General features: G+C 48.6%; 1 long non-coding RNA gene across 1 annotated transcript in view; it reads right to left on the bottom strand.

The window, feature by feature from the left end:
- Positions 1-23,056, bottom strand: part of LOC139362935 (uncharacterized) — a 35,474-nt gene extending 12,418 nt beyond the window's left edge. The window contains exons 1-3 of the long non-coding RNA XR_011622567.1: positions 22,932-23,056; positions 15,397-15,554; positions 1,687-1,787 (exon numbers count right to left, since the gene is read on the bottom strand). This is a non-coding gene — a long non-coding RNA (uncharacterized lncRNA). The remainder of the gene's footprint in view (positions 1-1,686; positions 1,788-15,396; positions 15,555-22,931) is intronic.
- Between the last annotated feature and the right edge of the window lie 1,205 nt (positions 23,057-24,261).

Below are 24,261 nucleotides of genomic sequence, written 5' to 3'. Positions count from 1 at the left end.
TGGACTTCTCTTCTTTTTTGTCTTTAAAAGCTTCCCTGGCTGGGCACAGTGCCTCATGCCTATAATCCCAGCACTTTGGGAGGCTGGGGTGGGAGGATTGCTTGAGGCAAGGAGTTCAAGACCAGCCTGGCCAACATGGCAAAACCCCATCTCTACAAAAAAGTAAAAATTAGCTGGGCATTACACACCTGTAATCCCAGCTACTCGAGAGGCTGAGGCAGGAGAATCATTTGAGCCCAGGAGTAAGAGGCTGTAGTGAGCTATGATCACACTGAGAGGTGACAATGTGCTAGCAGCCCTCACTCTGGGAGTCTCCTTGGCCTCCAGCCTCGGTATCCACTCTGGCGGCGCTTGAGGAGCCCTTCAGCCCACCACTGCACCGTGGGAGCTGGCTGAGGCCAGAGCCTCCTCCCTCTGCTTGCAAGGAGGTGTGGAGGGAGAGGCACGGGCGGGAACCAGGGCTGCGCTCGCGGGCCAGTGTGAGTTCCGGTGGGCGCGGGCGCGGGCTCGGGCTCGGCAGGCCCTGCACAGTGAGCGGCTAGCCGGCACCGCCTGCCGAGGGCAGTGAGGGGCTTAGCACCCGGGCCAACAGCTGCGGAGGTTGCGCCAGGTCCCCCAGCAGTGCCAGCCCGCGGACGCCGCACTCAAATTCTGGCTGGCTTAGCTGCCTCCCCACGGGCGGGGCTTGGGACCTGCAGCCTGCCATGTCTGAGCTCCCCACACTGTGGTGGGCTCCCACGGGGCCTGAGCCTCCCCGACTGGCGCCGCCCTCTGCTCCGTGGCGCCCGGTCCCATCCACAGCCCAAGGGCTAAGGAGTGCAGGTGCGGCTGAGGACTGGCGGGCAGCTCCTCCTGCAGCCCTGTGCAGCATCCACTGGGTGAAGCCAGCTGGGCTCCTGAACTGGATGGGGACTTGGAGAACTTCTAGCGGGAGGTTCTAGCGGGAGGATTGTATGTGCGCCAATCAGCACTCTGTATCTAGTTAACCTAGTGGGAACTTGGAGAACTAGCACTCTGTGACTCTATGTCTAGTGCAAGGATTGTAAAGGCACCAATCAGCACTCTGTGTCTAGCTCAGGGTTTGTAAATACACCAATTGGTACTCTGTATCTAGCTAACTCTGTATCTAACTAACTAGCACTCTGTGACTCTGTCTAGCTCAAGGATTTTAAACGCACCAATCAGCACTCTGTCAAAATGGACCAATCAGCTCTCTGTAAATGAACCAACTCTCTGTAAATGAACCAACTCTCTGTAAAATGAACCAATCAGCAGAATGTGGGTGGGGTCAGATAAGGGAATAAAAGCAGGCTGCCAGAGCCAGCAGTGGTAACCTGGTTGCTGGAGTGCCCTTCCACATTGTGGAATCTTTGTTCTTTCTCTCTTTGCAATAAATCTTGCTGCTGCTCACTCTTTGGGTCCAGGCTGCCTTTATGAGCATGAGCTGTAACACTCACACTCACTGCAAAAGTCTGCAGCTTCACTCTTGAAGCCAGCGAGACCAGGGAAGAACGAACAACTCCAGATGCGCTGCCTTTAAGAGGTGTAATACTCACCACGAAGGTCTGCTGCTTCACTCCTGGCAGCTAGACCATGAACCCACCAGAAGGAAGAAGCTCCAGACACATCTGAACGTCTGAAGGAACAATCTCTGGACACACCATCTTTAAGAACTGTAACACTCACCGCAAAGGTCCGCGGCTTCATTCTTGAATACAGTGAGACCAAGAACCCACTAATTCCGGACACAACACGACTACACAAGGCGACAGAGCTAGACCTTGTCTCTAAAAAAAAAAATAAAATGAAATAGATAGATAAAAGCGTCCCTCAGCCCCGAACCCTTTGGATGCAGCTACAACTGGTCATAGCATACATACATATTCCAGACTGCAATTCTTTGCTATTCCTGAATAAGCTCTTCTTTGGAGAGCTGATCTCTCTGATGTCTGTTTGTTTGTTTTGTTTGTTTAGAGAAAGGGTCTTGCCCTGTAGCCCAGGCTGGAGTGCAGTGGTGCGATCATACCTCTCTGTGGCCTCAACTCCTGAGCTGAAGCCATCCTCCCACTTCAGCTTCCCACTGGGACTACAGGTGTGCACCACCATGCCCAGCTAATTATTTAATGTTTTGTAGAGATGTGGTCTCACTATGTTGCCCAGGCTGGTCTCCAACTCCTAGGCTCAAGTGATCCTCCTGCCTTGGCCTCCAAAAGAACTGGGATTACAGGCGTGATCCACCAGGTCTGGCCCTCTGATGTTCACACAGGAAGCCTCCTATGTTGACAACAGCCTGGTTTGCCTGTAAGTTCAGAACATCCTTGAGCCTACTGACCTTCCCCTAGCCTTGGGACAGGAGAACAGAGGAAGAGAATGGTGGTCCCTGTCTGCCCTGTCTGTATGCTCAAGCTTAGACTGTAGGTCTCACCAAGCCTTTGGAGCCCATGATCTTGAAGGCTTTGTGGGGCAATAAAGAGGGAGCAGCTACCACCTCAGAGACAGTCCCTGGTGCACCGTCTCATCACCCATCTCCTTTGTGACTTGGGGCCGGTCACCATCTCCCTCCCTCAGTGGACTCCCTATTTGATGGGCATGTCAGCACCTGCTCACATGAGGGACCCTTACTAAATGGTGACCAGCAGGCAAGACACAGTGGCAGACACGGTGAGACTGCAGGAGGGGTGGCAGGCGTCTGGTCAGGAAGTCTCTCTTCTGTGCGCACCCCAGAAGAATCCAGAAGGACGGGCTCAGCCACAGTCCAAGGGTTCGGCCACAGTCAGCAGCTGATACGGATGGTTTTTTTGTGGACTACACTTGTCCGCCTTTCAGGGTAATCCGGCAAAGTGGGAACCAGAAGGCAGGCCTGCCTCCTGCTCTGTGACATTCATGGCTCTGGCCTGCTCACCTCCATGGGCACCTAGTCAACTGTCTGCCCTCCCTATGCCCAGTCCTCTCCTGAAGGCAACCTTACTTCAAGGCATCCATGCCCCTGCAGATGCTATGCTGCCCAGAGGGCACAGTGGGTCACCTCTCTGCGTGGCCTGGCCCTGCCTGGACACAGGCTGCTTTGTGCAGGGTTCAGCGGCTCAGAAAATAGGAGCCCCAAATCAAGGCTGATGGGTCATTGAAGCAGAGCCATGGAGCAGTGATGGTAGCCACGCCATGTGGATGGTCTTATGCAAGCCCACTCTTCTCATCTCAGAGCTCCCAAGAGACAAGGGAAGGCAGAGGAGGAAGGTGAGGCTGAGAAAGGGAAGGTAGGGGATTCCCTGAGGCACGCAGCCAGCGTGGGAACCAGGCAGCCCTGGAGCCCCAGGCCAGAGCAGCTGCAGAGACTTGACAGCCTCCCAACAGCCTCCAAACTGCCGTACAGCTGCTGCTCTCCCATCAAGGGAGGACGAATGTTAATTAAAGCATGATTTAGCAAAGAAGGTAAAATTTAAACAAATAGGATGTACTGAAGTGCCGGAGAGGTGATCAGATGGCCTCCTGGCCTCTATTTATTTATCAAACACCTGTCACCTGGCAGCAGGCGCTGTGCTAGGTGCTGGGAACAAGCCCAGCCCACTCCCCGCCCAGGGATGCAGGCATGGAGAAGGAGGGCATTTGATGCATTTAAACCTGCATGCCAGGCCTAGCACAGTGCCTGTTTCTGAGCAGGTGCTCAAAAACCTCTGAGGAATGAATGAATGAATGAATGAATGAATGAATGAACAAATGAATCTACCAGAAGAAATAACATGAACATCTAAATGCAACCAGGATGGGAAGAGGATTTGAGCTATAAAGAGCAGTCAATTCAATCTGCAAGCAATCCAGGAAGGCTGCCTGAAGGAGGCAGCACTTGGTCTAAGCTTGAAAGATTGAGTAGAGCTTTGAGAACTGGAGAAGGAGGCCACAAATCAAAAAGTACACACATTTTTTTTCAGAAGCAGGGGCAGTATTCCTAAAGAGCCTGTACAAGGTCAAACCTAATCAGATTCTAGAACACTGAGGCATTTTTGTAAGTGATAGTGGCTGGGTGCAGTAGCTCATGCCTGTAATCCCAACATCTTGGGAGGCTGGCAGGAGGATTACTTGAGGCCAGGAGTTCAAGACCAGCCTGGGCAACATAGCAAGACCCCCAACTCTCCAAAAAATAAAAATAAATAGCTGGGCATGGTGGTGTGAGCCTGTAGTCCCAGCCCCTCAGAAGGCTGCGGCAGGAGGATCACTTGAGCTCAGGAGTTCAAGGCTGCAGTGAGCTATGATTGTACCACTGCATTCCAGCCTGGGTAGCAGAACAGGACCCTGTCTCTAAAAATAAAGAAACAAAAATAAATGGTCCCAGTGAGATCTGGAGGAAATCAAGGAGGCCCAGAGTCTGACCATAACTTCCAAGGAGAAGTTCCAGCTGCTACTCATTTGTGAATTGCTATTGTTACAGATTGGGATTGCTTACTCCTTGGCAGGAGTAGGGGCAGAGCACGGAGTGACCCCTGGAGAAGGGCTCACCCTTCAGTGCTAGGGCTAAGGAGCAGGTCCTGCCCTAGTACCAAAGGACACTGGAGTCTGTGAGCCTAAGAAGGGACACAGGGTCGGGGGCAGAGTGGCAAGAACTAGTGTTCCTGAGTCCCATTCTATCTAGGGTGTGCACAGGAAACAGATTGAGGGACTCGACCAGGAGACAACTGGAGTCTTGGAGAGTAAGTAGTGAGGGGGCCAAGCCCAGCTGTTTATCTTTTTTTATTTTATTTTTTTGAGATGGGTTCTTGCTCTGTCATCCAGGCTGGGGTACAGTGGCATGATGATGGCTCACCACAGCCTAGAACTCCTGGGCTCAAGTAATCCTCTCACCTCAGCCTCTTGAGAAACTGGGACTACAGGTACATACCACCAAGCATGGCTAATTCCTTTTTTGTAGAGATGGGGTATTGCTATGTTGCCAAGGCTGGTCTCCAACTCCTGGGCTCGTGGTTCTCCCACCTCGGCTCCTGAAGGTGCTGGGCTTACAGCTGTGAGCAGTCACACCTGGCCTGCTTCTCCGTACTTAAGCGGTCCCAGCCCCTGCAGTTCCTCTTCTCATGACCAAACTTGGAGAGTTGGGATTGACTGTGTAAGGGAGGTGTGTGCCCTTGGTCTCACCCCAGCGCAGTGGATGGCCCCACCTTCATCAGGTTGCAGTCGATGAACATATAAACCTTGCTGGGCGTTTCTGAGTTCCGTGGGAGTTTCAGCATAAAAAATCATTGTGCTGCCAGACAGGCTCGCAGCCAAAATACAAATGGGATGCCTCAATCTACACAGGACCAAGGGTTTTCACTCTTGGGAACCCTGGGTCAATCCCCTAGCCAGGACTCAGCTTGCGAGCACACTTAAAGAGTCTCTCTCAGGCCGGGCGCGGTGGCTCATGCCTGTAATCCAAGCACTTTGGGAGGCCGAGGCAGGCAGATCACCTGAGGTCAGAAGTTCAAGACCAGCCTGGCAAGCATGGTGAAACCTCATCTCTGCTAAAAATACAAAAATTAGTCGGGTGTGGTGGCGTGCACCTGTAATCCCAGCTACTCATGAGGCTAAGGCAGGAGAATCACTTGAACACAGGAGGCGGAGGTTGCAGTGAGCTGAGATTGCACCACTGCACTCCATCCTGGGCAACATAGTGAGACTCTATAAAAAAAAAATTCTCTCTCAGTACCCTGAACTCAGAACTTCCCAGGTAAGTTTCAGAGAGGGGTCTGCTTTTTCTCAGATCTTCAGCATTATGGAAAACTTTGACCCATCAGAAGAGCACATCTAAAGACACGTATCACCTATCAGCATCTTATTAAAGGATTTTTTTTTTCAGGTAACAAATGACTCTCACACAAATACAAAGTGAATACATGTCAAAGATCTTCTTTAACTCATTAATTAATGAGGGAATCAGTGAGATATTGCAAATAATTTAAAGAAGGATTGAAAGCATCACAATAAAGACTGCTGAAGCGAATTTGCAAATAGACACAAAACTGATCTATCCATGACGTGATATTCATTGCCTTCCAGTAGACACACTTCATTTGCATTTTGATGGATGAGAATCACTTACCTCCTATCAGTTGTCTACAATGTGCAGAGTGGTAAAAGAGCTCAAACACAACAAAAGGCAGAGATAACTCAACTTGACAGGGCGCTACATAATTTTTTTTCTTTCTTTCTTTAAAAAAATTTTTTTTTGGCTGGCCTTGTAATTCCAGTGTTTTGGGAGACTGTGGCAGGAGGATTGCTTGAAGCCAGGAGTTCAAGGCCAGCCTGGGCAACATACAAAGACTCTACAAGAAATAAAAGTTTAAAAGTATTACTCTGGCATGCCTAGTAGTAGTAATCCTAGCTACTCAGGAGGCTGAGGCAGGAGGATCATGAGAACTCAGGATTTCAAGGCTGCAGTGAGCTGTGATAATGCCACTGCACTCCAGCCTGGACAACACAGTGAGACTGTCTTAAAAAATTTTTTTTTAAATTGACACATTGTAATTGCACATATTTATGGTGTACAATTTGATGTTTTGATACATAAATATGTTGCATAATAATCATAAAATCATATCAGGGTAGATAGCATGTCCATCACCTCATGCACTTATTTCTTTGTAGTGAGACCAGCCTGGCAATATGGTGAAACCCTGTCTCCACTAAAAATACAAAAATCAGCTGGGTGCCTGTAATCCCAGCTACTCAGGAGGCTGAGAGAGGAGAATCACTTGAACCCAGGAGGCAGAGGTTGCAGTGAGCCGAGATCACACTATTTCACTCCAGCCTGGGTGGCAGAGCAAGACTTCGTTTCAAAACAAAACAAAAAACCTGTAGTACCTCTCCATCTCATTCAGAGTAAAACCCAAAATCCTTTCATGGCTTCACTTATCTCCTGCCTCTGTGCCTGAAACACACCAGGCACACTCCTGCCCCAGGGTGTTGGCACAGACTGTTCTCTCTGACTGGATGCTCTTCCCCTAGATCTCCAGTTGACTACTCCTCTTGTGTAATGCAAGTCTTTAAAAGTCACCTTCAGGCCAAGTGTGCTGGCTCACACCGGTGTAATCCTAGCATTTGGGGAGGGCAAGGTGGAAGGATGCCTTGAGGCCAGGAGTTCCAGACCAGCCTAGGCAACATAGTGAGACCCCATCTTCACAGAAAGTAAGGAAAAAAATTAGCTGCGTATGGTGGTGGGTGCCACCTGTGGTCCCATCTACTCGGGAAGCTGTGGCAGGAGGATCCCTTGAACCCAGGGGATTGAGGCTGCAGTGAGCTATGATCATTCCGTTGCTCTCCAGCTGACAGAGTGAGACACTTTCTCTAAAATAAATAAATAAAAATTTTAAAAACAGTAATAAATAAAAAATAAGTCACCTTCTGACTGAGCCCATCTTCCAGCAGCCTTATAGGATTTGCAACCCCTCCCCAGGAGCTACCTCTCACTCCTTACCTATACTCACAGCCCCTTACCCAGCTTGATACTTCCTTTTCCCATGATGCTTGGTACCCTCTAGCATGCTGCAGAATCTTTTTTTTTTTTTTCTTTTTTGAGACAGATTCTTGCACTGTCGGCTGGGCTGGAGTGCAGTGGCACATCTCAGCTCACTGCCACCTCCGCCTCCCAGATTCAAGCGATTCTCCTGCCTCAGCTTCCCGAGTAGCTGGGATTACAGGTGCTTGCCACCACCCCTGGCTGATTTTTTGTATTTTTAGCAGAGATGAGCTTTCACTATGTTGGCCAGGCTGGTCTCAAACTCCTGACCTCATGACCTGCCCCCCTTGGCTTCTCAAAGCGCTGGGATTACAGGCGTGAGCCACCACACTCGGCTGCTGCAGAATCTTTTTAAGCATTATGCTTTCTGTTTACTGGTTCTCTCCCACTGGAACATGAGCCCAGGAAGGAGGGCTGGCTGACTCTACACTGTTGTGTCCCAAGCACCTAGAACACTACCAGGCAGCAAACCCCCTCCCCAGTTGCACACAATTTTCTTCCTGACACCAGAAAGCATCTTCTTTCCTAGCAGGGCACACTCTGGTAGCCACTGAGGACAGAGCCTCCACCAAAGCCACGATACTACAGGAGCCAGGAGACAGGACTACAGATGTGACCAGGCAGGCAGAGGAAGGGTTTGCAGCTGATGGTCAGGTCAGGGAGAAAGATCCTGCCCACCAGACACCTCACTCCTACCTTAGACCGGGCTGACATTATTTTTTTTCTTTTTTTCAGATGGGTCTCACTCTGCCACCCAGGCTGGAGTACAGTGGCACAATCATAGCTCACTGCAGCCTTGACCTTCTGGGCTCAACTGATCTTCCCACCTCAGCCTCCCAAGTAGATGGGACTACAGGTGCACACCACCATGCCAGGTTAATTTTTTATACATACTTCTAGAGATGCAGCCTTTCTGTGTTACCCAGGCTGGTCTCAAACTTCTGGCCTCAAGTGATCCTCCTGCCTTGGCCTCCCACAGTGCTGGGATTATAGGCATAAGCCACTGCACCCGGCTAGACTGACATTTTTTGATGGAGTGAAGAAAAGGGAAAAAAGAATATAGCATCCACATTAAAACAGACTGAGGGCTCATATCTTGCTTAATCCATTTAAACTCAAGTGATAACCCCAGAAGAGTGTATTGTGCTTGCTTTAACTGAAAAGTAGGAATTTCTGACTCTGGGGGAAGATATTGGGAGCAGAGAGAACAAACACAGCTTGACCACAAAGTATGTGCCAGGCCCTGTGCCTTCTCTGATTACATTTGCACCACAACCTTACGCTGTGACCCATCTCCCAGGTACAGACCCTGGGGCTCTGGCTGGCAAAATGAAGTACCTAAAGCCACCCAGCCAGTAGGATGAGAAGCTAAGAATTCCAACCCAGAACTCACTCCCCACATACCTGGGGTCTCTCCCCTAAGAGGCAGGCAGTCCCAGAGAGCAGTGTCTTTGTCATCTCCTTGTCCCTGTCCCACAGGCTCCACAGCAGAGTTCCCCTCAGATCCAAGGGCACCAACTTTCACAGAAGCTCATGTTTTATGAGGAAAGACAGGGCCCCATCTCCATGGAATAATTTAATCTCAGAGCAGCATGCCCTTGTCTAAGACGACGTCCAGTTGGCTTGCAACCCAATAAGGTCCTGACAAAATTAGCCTCTCAGGGCGGCAGCCTTGCTGTGTGATTTGGGACCAGGCTGGCAGCTGTGGTGCCAGAATCCCAGCCAGAAAAAGGAAAAGATGAGAAAGAAAGAACAAACGGCCTCATGCGGAGAATTTTGGTGGAAGGTCCATGCTAGAGGGGGCTGATTCATCTCAGGAGTGCTGTATCTCTCGGTGGCAAGAGAAAGGACTTCCAGGGTCACGCCTGATTTTAAAACCTGGGTGATAGTGTTTGCCCCATGAGAGGCCCAAAATGTGTGCCTGGCAAAATAGCCTTGGGTGCACATGGACAAGCGGCTTCATCACCTTTACTCTCACTTCTGCTCAAGCCAACCACAGACATAGTACATCCACAGCCACATGCCCACCCCAAGTGAAGGACTGGAGGGTATTTGGAGAAAAATCTTCGAGTCTCATTTCTAGCTATCATGGTGCATGGTGGTGAGGCCAGAGAACTGTGGTGGGGCACAGGGAGTGGTGGGGCATGGGGGAACTTGACCTTGACCTCTTCCAAATCTGCAAAGCTCTCTGCTCCCTTGGACCAGGCTCATGCCTTTGGTACCTGATGCCATCCGCTGCTGGCTACTAGAGATAAATACTCCCCCAGAACAATGCAAGGTGTGCATGAAACCCCTGGTTTCCTATTGCCCACTGGAGAAATCTCACTACTTCACAAGACCTCACCAAGTAAGACAGGAACGGCCGAGAAGTAGTTCAGGAACTGTAAACAGCCTCATGTCAAAGTCCCACAGTGACCATAGCCAGTCCTGAGAGGCCGCTCCCACCTTGCAGTTCAGCCTGACTCCTGCCAAGAAGACCCCAGAGAAACCTGAAAAACTGAATTTTCAGCCATGATAAGAAGGGAGGTTGGACATGTCTCGTTATACCCCCTCCCTCTTGGGATTCAGGCACAACTGGCCAGCATTAACACTAAAATAGAAATCATAAGACTGACGGGACAGACTTTGTGGCAATAAGATCTCAAATTCCAACTTGACTCTGGTATAGCATCACATGACAGATACTGGACTCTGAAGGACATCAAAATATTTTACCCCAAAATACATTTCTTTGACATATTTTGAAATGGCCCTGCAAAGCCATCTTTGCTGGTGGAAATTTGCATCATTAGAGAATCTCCATTAACGAAGCCAGGACTTTCCCAGATCTAGGAGAGATCAACTCAGAGTCTGACACCTTTTAAGGTCAGAAAAGGGACATTTTCTACCTCTTTTCTCTGAGGGCTGCCACCCTTCATCTACATAACAAAAGCCTTGGTGTCCACAACGCCTGTGTATCAGTTCATTCTTACACTACTATAAAGAAATACCTGCTGGGAGAGGTGGCTCACGCCTGTAATCCCCAACACTATGAGAGGCAAAGGTGGGCAGATCACCTGAGGTCAGTAGTTTAAAACCAGCCTGGCCAAATGACAGGGTTTCACACCCTGTCACTACTAAAAATACAAAAAATTAGTCAGTCGTGGTGGCAGGCACCTGTAATCCCAGCTACTCGGGAGACTGAGGCAGGAAAATCACTTGAACCTGGGAGGCAGAGGTTGCAATGAGCCAAGATTGCGCCACTGCATTTCTGCCTGGGTGACAGAGTGAGACTGTCTCAAAAAAGAAAAAAAGAAAAAGAAAGAAAGAAAGTGTACCTAAGGGGGTTGAGTTACAGGTTGGTTTTATACATTTTAGGGTAGCAGGAATTGTAGGTAAAATTATAATTGGGACTAGGGACCGCTTGAACTCAGGAGGCAACCTCTGCCTCCTGGGTTCAAGTGATTCTTTTACCTCAGCCTCCTAAGTGGTGGGAATACAGGCTCCTGCCACCACACCTGGCTAATTTTTGTATTTTTAGTAGAGGCAGAGTTTCACCATGTTGGACAGTCTGGTCTCGAACTCCTGACCTCCTATGATCCACCATCTTCAGCCTCCCAAAGTGGTGGGATTACAGGCATGAGCACCACACCTGGCCCATAGGTACACTTTCTCGGGACCTTTTGAGGCAGTTCCAAGGGCCATGGTTACTCATACTGGCTTGTAATAAACATTTTGGAATATTTTACAGGATTTGTTGTGCTTGTTTCTCTTTCTTTCTTTCTTTCTTTCTCTCTCTTTCTCTCTCTCTTTCTTTCTTTCTTTCATCTTTCTCTCTCTTTCTTTCTTTCTTTCTTTCTTTCTTTCTCTTTCTTTCTTTCTCTCTCTCTCTCTCTCTCTCTCTCTCTCTCTCTCTCTCTCTCTCTCTCTCTCTCTTTATTTTAGATGGAGTTTCACTCTTATTGCCCAGCCTAGAGTGCACTGGCACAATCTCAGCTCACTGTAACCTCCACCTCCTGGGTTCAAGCGATTCTCCTGCCTCAGCCTCCCAAGTGTCTGGGATTACAGGCATGTGCCACCATGCCCAGCTCATTTTTTGTATTTAGTAGAGATGGCATTTCACCATGTTAGTCAGGTGGGTCTTGAACTCCTGACCTCAGGTGATCCACCTGCCTCACCTCCCAAAGTGCTGGGATTACAGGCATGAGCCACCATGCCTGGCCTATTGGGGTTGCTTTTGAACAGAACTCTACTTGATCATCCACATGGCTGGGGACCTGGGGGCTGGGGGCTGTCTGGGAGATGAATCCATGGCACCTGTGCCCTATCTGCATCACGGGCAGGGGCTGCAGACCTCAAAGGGTGAATCAGAGCATGAGAGAGGTTGGCAGCAAAAGCCAACTGCACCCCAGGGTACGATCAGCCAAATCCAGCCAAGGGGGGCTCTGCAGGACAAATGACCTAGTTTCTTTAAAAAATTAAATTAAATTAAAATGTTAAAACCATCAAGGGTGAACCTATTAAGAGAGATATTTCCTTAGGTCAGGTCCCAGGAAGCAAAGCCTGAGTTGGGAATTGGAGAGGACACAATTTATTGATGGAGGCCGGGGCAAGATGGGGCACAGGGGAAGTTCAGAAAGGATGTGACCTCAGGGCACAGCAAGATGGGATTTAAGGGGTCTGTGGTGAGAAAATTGCCCTACAGAGCTGTCCTGCTGTGAAGCAAGGAGTTGAGGAGGGTTTATACCCACAGGCTGCCTCTGGAGTGGAAGGTAGCTCTTCCCCTCTACTCCCAGGAGGAAGAGAGGCCCTCGGCCACCATGGCTGTAGGCACCAGCGCTCAAAGCAGCACCTTCATGCCCACTGATCCCAAAGTATGGCCCCACTGGGGGTTGAACCCAAAAAGACATGTAGAAGTCTCAACCCCCAAAACCTGTGCATGTGATCTTGTTTGGAAATAGGGTCTTTGCAGAGGTCATTAATCAAGTTAAAATGAAGTTGTGTTGGATTAGGGTGAGCTCTAATCCAAGGACTGGTGTCCCCAGAAGAAGAGACACAGAGTCACACACACACAAAGGAGAAGGCCGCTGGAGGTGGAGGCAGAGACTAGAGTGATGCAACTACAAACCAAGGAACGCCAAGACCGCCGGCCACCCCAGGAGCTGGAGAGAAGCAGAAGATGACAGTCCCTCAGAGCTTCTAGAAGGAACCAGTCCTGTTGATGCCTGGATTTTGGACTTCTGGCCTCCAGACTGTGAAAGAATCAATTTTTGTTGCCTTAAGCCATCCAGATTGTGGTAATAGGTTACGTTGGCCCTAGGAAGTTTCCTTTTTGGAAGAAGAAGGGGGAGAAAAATGATGTGAATCCTGACAAGTTACTTACCCATATTGGAGATTAACAGATTTTTTTTTTAAGTGAGATGATGGTATTGCATTTGTATTTATATTTTCTTAACAATGCAGTCCTGGCAGGGTATGGTGGCTCGTGCCTCTAATCCCAGCATTTTGCGGGAGGCCGAGGCGGGCACATTACTTAAGCCCAGGAGTTAGAGACCAGCCTGAGCAACACAGCAAGACCTTATTTCTACAAAACATACAAAAAAGTAAATAAATAAGCTGGGCATGGTGGTGCACATCTGTAGTCCCAAATACTTGGGAGACTGAGGCAGGAGGATTGCTTGAGGCTGCAGTAAGCCATGATCGTGCCACTGCACTTCAGCCTGGGTGACAGCAAGACCCTGTCTCAAAAAAAAAAAAAAAAAAAAAAGCAATCCCTATTCCCAATTGCCGATGAAATGATATACGGATAAGGATTTGTTTCAAAATAGTCCTGGTGGTGGTAGGTAGGGGAGGAGAGGGGATGGGGAACTAATCAACGAACTGTCAACGAACTGTTGAAGCAAGGAGATGAGATCATGGGCCTCCTTCATTAACTACAAGACTCTCTCCTTTACGTGTGGGTTTGTATTTTTGTATACTAAAAAGATAAATATGTCAAAAATATATAGAAAAGGCCAGGCACGGCGGCTCATGCCTGTAATCCCAGCACTTTGGGAGGCCAAGGCAGGCAGATCACCTGAGGTCAAGGGTTCGAGACCAGCCTGGCCAACATGATGAAACTTTGTTTCTACTAAAAACAAAAATTAGCCAGATGTGGTGGCACATGCCTGTAATCCTAGCTACTAGGGAGGCTAAGCCAGGAGAATCACTTGAACCCGGGAGGCGGAGGCTGCAATGAGCTGAGATCATGCCACTGCACTCCAGCCTGAGCAACGAGTGAGACCCTGTCTCAAAAACAAAACAAAACAAACAAACAAACAAACAAACAACAAAAAAATATATATATATATATAGAGAGAGAGAGAGAGAGGGAGACAGAAAGAGAGAGAGAGAGAGCAGAGGCCATAGAACAGCCTGGGCACAGCTGAGGCAATTTATTAATCCCAGCTGAGCATGGTGGTACACACCTGCTAGTCCCAGCTACTCAGAAGGTTGAGACAGGAGGATCACTTGAGTCCAGAAGGTTGAGGCTGCAGTGAGCTATAATTGCAACACTGAACTCCAGCCTCAGTAATGGAGTGAGATCCTGTCTCAAAAAAAAAATATTGGTCCCCCAAGAGCCTGTGCCAGAATGAGGCAGGGGTGGCATTGACCTGTGGCCCATGGAGGCTTCATCCCTAAGAGAAGTCCCCCTAGACCCCATCCACCAGCCTCCCGTGGCCCACCAGCCCCCTGCCTTCTCCTATCCATGGACTCCCATGTCCTGGGGCTGCCACAAAATTTGAGATAACCCTTCACTGTTTGCAGCCACAGTCTGCCTGAGCCTGATGTTCAGGCTAGGGGTGCACAGGCTGCTCCCATCAGAGGAGATGATGTCCTTCCTCTGAAAGTCCCACTTATTTCCAGCCCAAGTGAAGAAAGTGAATGGGCATCATGGGATTTGCCTGCAGAGAGGGCCACACGCAGGCATATCACTGGGTGTGCAGGGAGCAGATATGACAACGCCTTGGACTCCACATCAGGGTGCTTCATGCAGCCCCAAGTGTGTAACAGGAATAGGACAACAGAACACCCCCATCCCAGCCCATGCCTATCCCCAGGCCCCACCAGGAACAGAGGGCAGCACTAGGCATCTGGAGGACCAGGTGTATGGGAGGGGGCGAACCTGTTCTGGGGACACTGTGGGGTAGCTTCGGTGTCCCATCGGACTTCACTTACAAGACACAACTGCAAAGATGAAACTAGGAGAATTTCAAGATGGCGACCACAGAGCATTAAACCCCAAGAGAAGGGCCTTTCCAAGCACGGGGCTCCATGAAACTGCACTGGTCACACACCCAACTGAGCCCAGAAATGAGACCCAAGTGCCATCCACACAAACCTGCATGATGGTCAGGTCCTGAGCATGCTGGTCACTTCAAAGGAAGGATGGGGCGGGATCTAAGGGTGAGTGGAGCCACCCCATTATGGTCAGGGCAGCTTCATTCATTGTCAGCTCTGTCTTTGGAGGTGGCCATCTTTCCAGGATGTAGAGATCTTTTCCTACCTGGGAGACCCCGTTTTCCATGCCCATTCTTCTACCTGCACCAGCAGCAGCCCTGAAGCCCTGTCACCAAGTGTTGGCAAAGTCCCCATAGAGCTGGATGCCCCTTCCCTGGATCCTGCAAGTAGGATCCCTACCCCCACCCACAAATACACACACCTCCTCTCCCCAGCCCCAAAACCATGTCTCCCACCCTCCCTTTCTGGAACACCAAGCACCTCTCTTCTATGATAATAGAGTTTTACAAAGACAGCAATAATGCAATTTTCTACACTGCATTTTGTAAATTCCTCAAAGCCAGGAAATGCAAATAATTTAGTTTGGGTTTCCTGGGGCCACTATAACAAAGTACCATGAACTAGGTGGTTTAAACAACAGAGATTTACTATCTCACCCTTCTGGAGGCCACAAGTCCAAGATCAAGGTGTGGGCAGGGTTAGTTCCTTCCCAGTGCTGTTAGGGAGAATCTGCTCCGGGCTTCTCTCCTTGGCTCGTATGTAGATGGCTGTCTTCTTTCTGCATCTTCACACCATCTTCCCTCTATGCGTGTCTCTGTGGTGAAATTTCCCCTTTTTATAAGGACACCAGTCATATTGGATTACGGACCACTCTAATAACCTTGTTTCATCTTGTTGCCTCCATAAAGACTCTATTTCCAGATGAGTCACTTTCTGAAGTACTGGGAGCTTTCACATATGAATTTGGGGACTCAGGGAGGTGTAGGGCAGGGGTCCGCAGTCCCCCGGCCACAGACAGGTAGCAGTCTGTAGCTGTTAGGAACCGAGCTGCACCCCAGAAGGTGAGTGGCTGGCAAGCAAGAGAAGCTTCATCTGTATTTACGGCCACTCCCCATCACTCACATTATGGCCTGAGCTCTGCCTCCTGCAGATCAGCAGCAGCGTTAGATTCTCGTAGGAGCTCAAACTCTGTTGTGAACTGTGCATGTGAGGGATCTTGGTTGCACCCTCCTTATGAGAATCTAATGGCTGATGATCTGTCACTGTCTCCCATCACTCCACCCCCGATGGGACCATCTAGTTGCAGGAAAACAAACTCAGGGCTCCTACTGATTCTACATGATGGTGAGTTGTACAATTACTTCATTATCTATTACAATGTAATAATAGTAGAAATAAAGTGCACAATAAATGGAATGGGCTTGAGTCATCCCACAACCATCTCTTGCCTCTGTCTATGGAAAAATTGTCTTCCCCTAAGCCGGTCCCTGGTGCCAAAAAGGTTGGGGATCACTGATACAGAGGACACAGCTAAACTTATAATGGAACCTGCAGGAAAAAAACATATGGCAAATGCACACACAAATCAGGATCCCAATAGGTGATCAATTGTCTGTGAGTACCTCGCCTGCCTCAGTTTGGACAAAGACATGCTGATTAATTGTGTTCAAAGGGCAAACTCAAGGAGAGTGGGGACCCCCACCCCAAAAGTGAAGAGTACACAGATCCTAAAAGAAATGGATGCTTGTTGATTACCAACCTGCTTGTTTTGCCACTAACAAAGTGAATTTCATGGCTCACTGGTTCTTAGAACTAAGCATTTGCTATCAGTGACTTCACACATCCTGAGACACCAAAGCTTGACTTATGTAACTCTGCTTCCTCTCCGGGGAGGTAAAAGAAAACTATTGAGCTAGTTAGGCAAGGAGATAAAAGATCCCTTTCTGTTCGTCTTTTGCATTAGCTAATATTTGTATTCCTGGAAAAGTTGTTGGTCAATTGATTTTGCTAAATGGAATCATTTTAAATGCAGCAGGGAAGTCTGTGACTTAAAGGGAACCACACTGAGTTATTTGGAAAATTGGGGTGCTCAGTTGGGGTGGCTGTGTTTGTTCAGAGGGTGCAAGGTGTGGGAGAGAAATCCCACCGTGGGCCCCAAAAGTGATGGCAGCTGATACATATGGGACACTGAGCACAACGCTTAACACATAGCAAACTGTCAGTGACTACCAAAGGTCATTGCCATGTTATGTTCAGTCTTCCCTTTCTGGCTACCCAATGATTCTCCACCCCTCTGCTATGGACTGAATGTTTCTGTACCTCCAAAATTTATAGGGTGAAGCCCTATCTCATGATATAATGGCATCTGGAAGTGGGGCCTTTGGGAGATAATTAGGGTTTGATGAGGTCTTGGGGTAGGGTCCCCATGATGGGATTAGTGTCCTTACAAGACCAGCAAGCTCTCTCTCTCCCTCTCTCCCCACCTTGAGGACACAATGAGAAAGTGGCTGCTTGCAAGCCAGGAAAAGAGCTCTCAACAGAAGCTGTACCCTAATCTTGGACTTCCATCCTCCAGAACCATGAGAAGACAAATTTCAGTTGTTCAAGCCACCCAGACTATGCTATTTTGTTATGGCAGTCTGAGCTGACTAAGACACCCCTGTTTGGAGTGTTTGTGCATACAGACCCCTGAAGGCATCTCCCAGGACGTGGGGATCCTCCTTTTTCCTCTTTTGAAAGGCCGTGTGCCAGGCACCATGTGAGTGCCCCACAGGCAGCTTTCCATTTGATCTGCATGAGGTGACGGTTGCTGATGAGGAGACTGGGGCAAAGGACTTTTCCATCTTATGCAACTGACAAGCAGCAAAGCTAGATTCTAGGTTCAGAAGCCATGGCCTCTCCCTGACCACACTTTCACACTTTCTCCCACAGCCCCCGTTTGTCCTCCCATTACCAGTCTTCCAACCACTGCTGACAGGTCCAGATCTGCACCCATGCATGTCCCTGCACACCCCTATCCAGGGCACCGTCCAACTCCTCTCAAAGCACCACCATTTCTCATCCAGAGCCCTGCCCACCCCCAGCCAGAGACCCACCCACTCTCATCCAGAGCCCCACCCAATCCAGTCAGGCCCTGTGAATCCTCATTCAGAGCCACGCCCATTATCATCCAGGGCACCACCAATTCTTATCCAGAGCCCTGCCCACCCTATCCAGAGCTCCAGTCATCCCCATTCTGGGCCTTGTGCATCCCCATCCAGATCCACACCCACTCCCAGCCAGAGCCCCACCCATTCTCATTCAGAGTCCCACCCACCCTATCAGAGCTCCACCCATTGCCAGCCAGGCCCTGTGCATCTCCATCCAGAGCCCCGCCCCTCACAGTCAGGCCCCACCCATGGAAAGCTGACAGTTTCCCTGTTCACACTCAAGTTGCCTCTGCTTCACTGAGTGGGTGTTCCCAGGCCAACACTTTCAGCCTGATTCAATGCAGGATACCTCATTGCATTTCCTTCCCTTTCCTTCTCCCTCCCTCCCTCCTTCTTTTGACAGGGCCTCGTTCTGTTGCCCAGACTGGATGGAGTACAGTGGCATGATCTCGGCTCACTGTAGTCTGTACCTCCTGGGTTCTAACAATTCTCCTGCCTCAGCCTCCTGAGTACCTGGGATTACAGGTGACTGCCACCAGTCCCAACTAATTTTTGTATTTTTGTTTGTTTGTTTGTTTTAGTAGAGATGGTTTCGCCATGTTGGCCAGGCTGGTCTCAAATTCCTAACCTCAGTTGATCTGCCTGCTTCGGCCTCCCAAAGTGCTGGGATTATAGGCATGAGCCACCGTGCCAGGCCCCTCATTGCATTTAGTTGTCATTTCTCCTTGATTTCCATGGAGTTCCACACAGCTCCTCAGTGTTGAACGGTTCCACTGTTCTCTTTCAACATAATTTCTCAGTATTTGCCTTTCATGACATTGGTAGTTTTAAAGAATCCTCATCCTTTATTTTGTAGAATGTCCCTGAAATTGGTTTTTAAGAAAATTTTTGTAGAGACAGGTTCTCACCGTGTTGCCCAAATTGGTTCAAACTCTTTGCCTCAAGGGACCCTCCCACCCTAGCCTCCCAGTGTGCTAGGGTTACAGGCTTGAGCTACTGTGCCTGGCTACTGAAATTAGGCTTGTTTGGTACTTCCTCATGATTAAACTTAGGATATGCATGTTTGGCAGTAATCCACAGGAGCTAGGTGCCATCCTCTGTGTATCATGTCAGAAAAATCACATTACCTGGGTTAACTTTGATCTCTTGGCTTAAGAGTTTTGTAGAAATCCTTGGCCAGGTTTCACCTCTGTAAAACTGCTGTTTCTCTTTGTAATTAACAAATATTAATATATTGTGGGGAGATACTTGGAGACTACGTAAGTCTTTTAATCATATTTAACGTCTACTTTGCCTCCAACACTTATTAATGTGGTGTTTACCAAATAGTCATTTTATGTTTCTACCATTCCTTTTACATCTATTAATGAAAATTCTACTGTAAAAAAAAAGTGCTGTCATTTTGTCCCATTCATTCAATTATTTGTTATATTAGTATGAACTTATAGCTATTTATTTTATTCTATGGGCTCTAAACTATTACTGACAGATATATGAGAGGTTAAAGAAGAGTGTTTTTGACTTGACATCTCAGGTTTTAAGGAATGAAAATAGGACTGTTGGATAGAGGGGAGGAGGAAACAGCCTACTACATACTGTTTTGAGGTAGTTTCTTATTACTTTGGGTACTTGTAAAGGTTGAGGAATCACTTAATAGAGTTAACAGAGTCCACCCCTCGCATCGGTAGGTGGACTCGGTGCCCTTGAGGTCTCTTCTATCTTTGAACTGCTCTCAATGGCTTAAGCAGAAAACACAGATGGCCACTTCATAACTAACTTAACTACTAAGCTTGCATAGTCAGGGTTAGCCTCTGGTGTATCAGTCACAAAATTAGTAAAATCCAGCAAGAACACCAGGCAAATAGGCAAGGCGTATAGAACTTCAGTGTAAATGATCGAAACAGGCCATTCCTGACTGAGGCAGGCGGACGACCTGAGGTGAGGAATTCGAGACCAGCCTGGCCAACATGGTGAAATCCCATCTCTACTAAAAAAAATACAAAAATTAACCGGGTGTGGTGGTAAGTGCCTGTAATCCTAGTTACTCGGGAGGCTGAGACAGGAGAATCACTTGAGACTGGGAGGAAGAGGTTGTAAGGAAGGAGACCACTACTACTCCTGCTGCCCTCCTCCCCCCACCCCCACCTTGCCTAGTTCACAAGACAGGAGGAAAGACAGAAGGAAACAAAAGTAAGATAAATAGCCAGACAACCTTGGCACCACCACCAGGCCCTAGGAATTAAACAAAGTAATAATAATAACATCAACCCCTGGCCTAAACTACTTGTGTTATCTGTAAATTCCAGATATTGTATGAAAAAAAGCATTGTAAAACTTTCTGTTCTGTTAGCTGATGCATGTAGCCCCCAGTCACGTTTCCCATGCTTGCTCGATTTATCACGACCCTTTCACGTGGACCCCTTAAAGTTGTAAGCCTTTAAAAAGGCCAAGTATTTCTTTCTTGGGGAGCTCAGCTCTTAAGACGTGAGTCTGCTGATGCTCCCACCTGAATAAAAAGCCTCTTCCTTCTTTAATCCGGTGTCTGAGGAGTTTTGTCTGCGGCTCCTCCTGCTACATTTCTTGGTTCCCTGACCGGGAAGCAAGGTGATTAACAGATGATTGAGGCAGCCCCTTAGGCAGTTTATGCTTGCCCTGTAGAGCATCCCTGCAGGGGACTCTGGCGAGCTTGAGCAATGCGGATCCTGAGAGTGCTCCCAGGTAGGCATTTGCCCCAATGGAACACCTCATCATAGCAGTGCACAGCAGGCCCCCGTGGCGGATCAACACAGTGGCTGAACACCAGGAAGGAACTGGCACTTTAAGTCCAGACATCTGAAACTTAGTAAGACTAGTCTTTGGAACTTGCCCACTCCATTTGAGTGGAAGCATGGCCTGATCACCCACGGTGTGCCTGTACCGGCACTTTGGTCTTCGTTTTTGACTTGACTTGAATTGTTTGATACTTTGGTTTTGGTTTTGACCTGGCTCAGATTTCTGGATACTCTGATTTTGGTTTTGATTCTGGTTTGGTAAAAACTGAAAAGGTGTGTGTGCACCCTTTTTACCCGTTCTTTGTTTTGTGGTGTGCGTGTGGTGTGAGCATGGTGTTTTGTCTCGAGGAAACATGGGTCAGACACAAAGTAAGCCCACTCCGCTAGGAACTATGTTGAAAAATTTTAAGAAGGGATTTAATGGAGACTGTGGGGTTACTATGACACCAGGAAAACTTAGAACTTTGTGTGAAATAGATTGGCCAACATAAGAAGTGGGTTGGCCATCAGAAGGAAGCCTGGACAGGTCCCTTGTTTCTAAGGTATGGCACAAGGTAACTGGCGAGTCAGGACACTCAGACCAGTTCCCATACATAGACATTTGGTTACAGCTGGTGCTAGACCCCCCCACAGTGGCTAAGAGAGCAGGGAGCAGCAGTGCTAGTAGCAAAGGGACAGATAGCCAGGAAGGATCCTGCTCCACTCGCTGAGGGAAATCAACTCCTGAAGTTCTGTTCTACCCAACATCGGAAGATCCATTACAGGAGATGTCACCAGTGATCCCAGTGGTGCCCTCCCCTTACGAGGAAGAAAGGCTCCCCACTCTTGAGCCCAGAGTGCTTGTGCCTCTGCAAGACAAACATATCCCTAGGCCACCCAGAGTAGACAAGAGAGGAGGTGAAGCCTCGGGAGAAACCCCTCCCTTGGCAGCTCGTTTATGACCCAAAACTGGGGTACAAATGCCCCTGAGAGTAACCAGTGTGCTTATTGTAAAGAAATGGGACATTGGAAGAACAAATGCCCTCAGTTAAAAGGAAAACAAGGAGACTCCAAGCACGAGGCCCCAGACAAGGAGGCCTCCACCTGGCAGAAGGGTTATTGGACTGAGGGGGACTGGGCTCAAGTGCACCCAAAGAGCCTATGGTCAGGATGACTGTCAGGGGTAAAGACATTGATTTTCTTGTAGATACTGGTGCTGAACATTCTGTAGTAACCACCCCCGTCGCCCCCTTATCCAAAAAGACTATTGACATAATTGGAGCCATGGGGGTTTCAGCAAAGCAAGCTTTTTGCTTGCCTTGGACTTATATTGTAGGAGGACATAAAGTGATTCATCAGTTTTTGTACCTGCCTGACTGTCCCTTGCCCTTGTTGGGAAGGGACTTGCTTAGCAAGCTGAGAGCCACTATCTCTTTTACAGAGCATGGCTCTTTGCTGCTAAACTTACCTGGAATGGGAGTCATTATGACCCTTACGGTATCCCGAGAGGAGGAATGGAAACTTTTCTTAACTGAGCCGGGCCAGGAGATAAGACCAGCTCTGGCTAAGCGGTGGCCAAAAGTGTGGGCGGAAGACAACCCTCCAGGGTTGGCAGTCAACCAAGCCCCCGTACTTATAGAAGTTAAGCCTGGGGCCCAGCCAATTAGGCAAAAACAGTACCCGGTTCCCAGAGAAGCTCTTGAAGGTATCCAGGTCCATCTCAAGCACCTAAGAACCTTTGGAATTATAGTTTCGTGTCAGTCTCCATGGAATACTCCCCTCCTGCCAGTTCCCAAGCCAGGGACCAAGGACTACAGGCTAGTAGAGGATTTGCGCTTGGTTAATCAAGCTACAGTGACTTTACATCCAACAGTACCTAACCCGTACACACTGTTGGGGTTGCTGCCAGTTGAGGACACCTGGTTCACCTGCTTGGACCTGAAAGATGCTTTCTTTAGCATCAGATTAGCCCCTGAGAGCCAGAAGCTGTTTGCCTTTCAGTGGAAAGATCCGGAGTCAGGTGTCACTACTCAGTACACTTGGACCTGGCTTCCCCAAGGGTTCAAGAACTCCCCCACCATCTTCGGGGAGGCATTGGCTGGAGACCTCCAGAAGTTTCCCACCAGAGACCTAGGCTGTGTGTTGCTCCAGTACGTTGATGACCTTCTGCTGGGACACCCCATGCCAGTTGGGTGCACCAAGGGAATGGATGCCCTACTCTGGCACCTGGAGGACTGTGGGTATAAAGTGTCCAAGAAAAAAGCTCAGATCTGCCGACAGCAGGTACATTACCTGGGATTTACTATCCGACAGGGGGAGCGCAGTCTGGGATCAGAAAGAAAGCAGGTCATTTGCAATCTACCGGAACCTAGGAGCAGAAGGCAGGTGAGAGAATTCTTAGGAGCTGTGGGATTTTATAGACTGTTGATCCCAAACTTTGCAATATTAGCCAAGCCTTTGTATGAGGTCATAAAGGAGGGGACCGGGAACCTTTTGAATGGGGATCCCAACAACAGCAAGCCTTTCATGAGTTAAAGGAAAAACTTATGTCAGCCCCAGCCTTTGGGCTATCTGATCTGACAAAGCCTTTTACATTGTATGTGTCAAAGAGAGAAAAGATGGCAGTTGGAGTTTTAACCCAAACTGTGGGGCCCTGGCTGAGGCCGGTGGCCTACCTCTCTAAACAACTAGACGGGGTTTCTAAAGGATGGCCCCCATGTTTGAGGGCCTTGGCAGCAACTGCCCTGCTAGTACAAGAAGCAGATAAGCTGCTGACTCTTGGGCAAAACTTGAACATAAAGGCCCCCCATGCTGTGGTGACTTTAATGAATACTAAAGGACATCATTGGTTAACGAATGCTAGACTCACCAAATACCAAAGTTTGCTCTGTGAAAATCCCCGTATAACCATTGAAGTGTGTAATACCCTGAATCCCGCCACCTTGCTCCCAGTATCAGAGAGCCCTGTCAAGCGTGACTGTGTAGAAGTGTTGGATTCAGTTTACTCTAGCAGACCTGACCCCCAGGACCAGCCTTGGGCATCATAGACTGGGAACTACACATGGATAGGAGCAGCTTCATCAACCCACAAGGAGAGAGATGTGCAGGGTATGCAGTGGTAACCCTGGACACTGTTGTTGAAGCCAGATTGTTGTCCCAGGGCACTTCAGCCCAAAAAGCTGAACTTATTGCTTTAATTCAGGCCTTAGAACTCAGTGAAGGTAAGACCGTAAACATTTACACTGACTCTCGGTATGCCTGTTTAACCCTCCAAGTGCATGGAGAATTATATAAAGAAAAGAGTCTGTTAAACTCTAGGAAAAAAGGGGAAAAAAACCACCCAGAGAATGCAACTCAGCTTCAGTGTTTGCAGAGGTACTGAGAAGCACTTCTGCAGAGGCTAAGAGTTGGCAGAAAAAAGCAAGTAATATAAAAAAAGATTCCAGAAATGCTTCAAGGAGCTGACAAAAGCCTAAGTCAGCTTTATAAGAGACTCTATAAAGCATTCTGGCTTTATACCCCATTTAACCCTGAGGCTGCTGAAAATCAGTATATAGTGAATACTTCATTTGTAAAGCAAGCCCAGGTTAACATCAAGCAGAAGCTGCAGGCGTGAATACCA

Source organism: Macaca nemestrina, chromosome 4 (assembly GCF_043159975.1).
Source record: "Macaca nemestrina isolate mMacNem1 chromosome 4, mMacNem.hap1, whole genome shotgun sequence".
NCBI lineage: Eukaryota > Metazoa > Chordata > Mammalia > Primates > Cercopithecidae > Macaca > Macaca nemestrina.
This window is presented reverse-complemented; position numbering and strand designations above follow the sequence as displayed.